The following is a 3758-nucleotide window of genomic DNA, read 5'->3' on the forward strand; positions in this document are numbered from 1 at the left end:
CCTGAGCCGAAGGCAGTCGCTTAACCAACTGAGCCACCCAGGCGCCCTGTCAAATAAATTCTTTAAAAAAAATATTCAGGGGGCGCCTGGGTGGCTCAATCGTTAAGTGTCTGCCTTCGGCTCAGGTCATGATCCCAGGGTCCTGGGATCGAGCCCCGCATCGGGCTCCCTGCTCCGCGGGGAAGCCTGCTTCTCCCTCTCCCACTCCCCCTGCTTGTGTTCCCTCTCTCGCTGTCTCTCTGTCAAATAAATAAATAAAATCTTTAAACAAAAAAAAAAAAATTCAGGTCAATTTTATGAATGGCATAAATTTACAACCACTAAATCCTAAAAGTTGAATCTCCCAAGTCTGCTAATAATTTTAAAATATTATTTTGCTAAATCCTTAGTTTTTATTTCCATAGGCAGGCCCTCTTTTCTGCATTGTTGATCCCTCAGCACACCACTGCTTGAAATTTTATAATCCAAAATTCTACAGAGGATCCTGATCCCTACTCTAATCTGCAACATTTTATTCTACTTGTACCAGGGCAGGGCACACAAATGTGTCTGCTGTGCTCCATCAGAAAAAGACTTTCCTAATCCTAGTAATTCCTTGGGTCAATGTTATTGCTCCAGAGAGAGAGCACTAACCCCAGATTTTTCATTGGAATACAGTTTTAGGTGTATTATCTCATCCTTATAAAGTGTATCTTTTAACATACCTGAAGAGTTAGTACAAGAGTACACAATTACAGTTTAGAAATAAATATACAAATTTGTGCTCAAATTTTTTTAACTATTAGGGTACATGACCTGCAAATACTAGAAATACCCTAAATTAGTATAGTTTTCAAAACGCATGTGGGTCTCAAATACATCTGAAAATTGGATGGAGTATGAACAGTTACCCCCACCCCCAAATTTGCATGTAAAAAAATATGAACACAAAATTCTGCATGTAATTTAAGGGGATTCCAAATGATCCAACAGGACCCATGGTCCGTTATAAAACCTTAAATATTTTTCAAACAAGGCATGCCAAAAAACAACAAAAAATTATCTTTTATACATTTCCACCTACAAGTAGCATTCTACTACGCAGGATCCTGTCAGTAAAGTTGGTTTGGTATATATTTGTACTTCTATAATTATATTGCCTTTAGTAAAGTTAAGGCAGACAAGAATGGAACGCATAAACCAAACTGCACAACCAGACTATTAAAATACTATCTTCTCAACTTTTCAAAAATGTGAACCCGCCATTTACAAAGCATTCATTGCCTATATTGAAACCTAGAAAGGTAATCTCTAGAATTATCCAAGTTTAGTTGCCAGTATTTAGTCTTTAAAAGGGTGGCTTAATATCTTATTCAATATTTAAAATCACTAGCATTCTGTTTAAAGTGGTCTTACAAAGAAGTGACCAGGTTTATTGTGCATTGGACTGTAATCACCACTAATAAAAAAATTACAGTGAGCTACTGCACATGTACATCCATTCCATGATACTCCTAATTTGGATGTAAAGTCTGTAAAGTCCTAGACAGTTGATACATATATTTTCTGATGCTGAAGAACCTAGCTGTCTCTATCAAAGTGATACTGTCAAATATTGGCGGGGGGGAAACACCAGCCAATAATTACATTAAAAGAAAAGGTCTCCCTTAATTGAAATCTTAAAGCACAACTGTAAAAGACTACATGATACCACTTTGGATGAAATTGGTCCATTTTCGATTTTAGGATAAAACTGGGTCAATAAAAATTGCGTACAAGTTCATGTTTGATTTTACCCTCCCATGCCAAAACATAGTTGTTGTTAAGAGTGAAAAACGGGGGGCGCCTCGGTGGCTCAGTCGTTAAGCGTCTGCCTTCGGCTCAGGTCATGATCCCAGGGTCCTGGGATCGAGCCCCACATTGGGCTCCCTGCTTGGCGGGAAGCCTGCTTCTCCCTCTCCCACGACCCCCTGCTTGTGTTCCCTCTCTCGCTGTGTCTCTATCAAATAAATAAATAAAATCTTTTAAAAAAAAAGAGTGAAAAACGGCTCCTCTAACCACACCCTAATTAGTCAGAAATATACAATATTTTCTGATGATTTTCTTAAAGAATAAAACATTAAAGATATGGAAGGCCCATTCATAACAGTCAATTATGTAACAATGCACCTAACATTCTCCCCTCTTTGAGTTAGAGAAGGTATTCTTTTCCACCGAGTACACAATCCTTATATTACATATAATTTGTATTATGTAATATATAAATTATGATAGTACATTCTAAGAAAGGAATGTATAAAATATAGATACTTCAGCAAGCATGGAAGCGGAGCAATACTCTACAAAGCTGTTCAAATTACAACAAATTGTGAATACCCAAGAAACAGGATTTTAGCAATGGCTCATGTTGAAAACGCCTTGCCAGAAATCAACGTAAAAGATAATGATCTCCTCTGAAGTAGATTCCCATGGTATCAACCATGAAAGAGCCACATTCTTTACTGACATGCTCTGCAGCAGGGTTTCCCTTCTGAGGAGCTTATGTTCTGAAGTTTGAGGAATGGAGGTGGGAGGATATCCATGTTATCAAAACATTACCATCAGAGAGAGCTTATATGGAATAGAGCTCACAAACTAATATGATCCTTTGCTTTCATGACAAAGACAAACCACACTACTGGCTGCTAAAGCAATAAATAAACCAAATGCTATTACAGGCAATTCACAACAGTGAAAATATGTAACATACTCCTTACTGAAGTAATTTTACTTCAATGTTAACTAACAGATTCTCTTTAAGCAACAAAGAATAGGGGCGCCTGGGTGGCTCAGTTGTTAAGCGTCTGCCTTTGGCTCAGGTCATGATCCCAGGGTCCTGGGATCGAGCCCCGCATCGGGCTCCCTGCTCAGAAGGAAGCCTGCTTCTCCCTCTCCCACTCCACCTGCTTGTGTTCCCTCTCTCACTGTGTCTCTGTCAAATAAATAAAATCTTAAAAAAAAAAAAAAAAAGCAACAAAGAATGTATCTTTGGGGCGCCTGGGTGGCTCAGTTGGTTAGGTGTCCAACTCTTGATTTCAGCTGAGGTCATGATCTCAGGGTCCTGGGATCGAGCTCCACATTGGGCTGCTCACTCAGTGGGGAGTCTGCTTGAGCATTCTCTCCCTCTGCCTCTCCCGTCTTGCGCAAGTATGCGCTCTCTCGCTCTAAAATAAATCTTTAAAAATAAAAATAATAATATATCTTCAAAGAGTATAGGGAAATAGTGTGTGATTAAGTGAATAATCTATCCAAAGAAATTAGGCCAAAAATTCAAAAGCCATCATCTCCCAAGGAAATGAATAAACACCCATGAAAGTAGCAAATCTCTAAAACAATGGACAATACTTCTACAAGTTCATCCTTTTTGATTAAATACAATTTCAACTGATAAACAAATGATATAACAGAATACAGTTCCAGTTAACTGAACAGTTAGTTGGAAGTTATAAAGACAAAGAATTTTGACATTTTAAATTTTCACCTCTTTTGGATTGAAAACTGACAATAAGGGGGACCTGGGTGGCTCAGTCAGTTGGGTATCTTGACTCTTGGTTTTGGCTCAGGTTATGATCGGGGTCACAGGATCGAGCCCCACATTGGGCTCTGTGTTCAGTGTGGAGTCTGCTTGCCTTCTTCCTCTGCTCCTCTCCCGCTTGTGCACTCTAATAAAATCTTTAAGACAAACTGGCAATAAAACAAATATAGCAAACAGGGCTTTGATTTTTTTAATCAAACCCATG

Source organism: Leptonychotes weddellii, chromosome 3 (genome assembly GCF_054177405.1).
Source record: "Leptonychotes weddellii isolate Sample4059 chromosome 3, ASM5417740v2, whole genome shotgun sequence".
NCBI classification, from domain to species: Eukaryota; Metazoa; Chordata; class Mammalia; order Carnivora; family Phocidae; genus Leptonychotes; species Leptonychotes weddellii.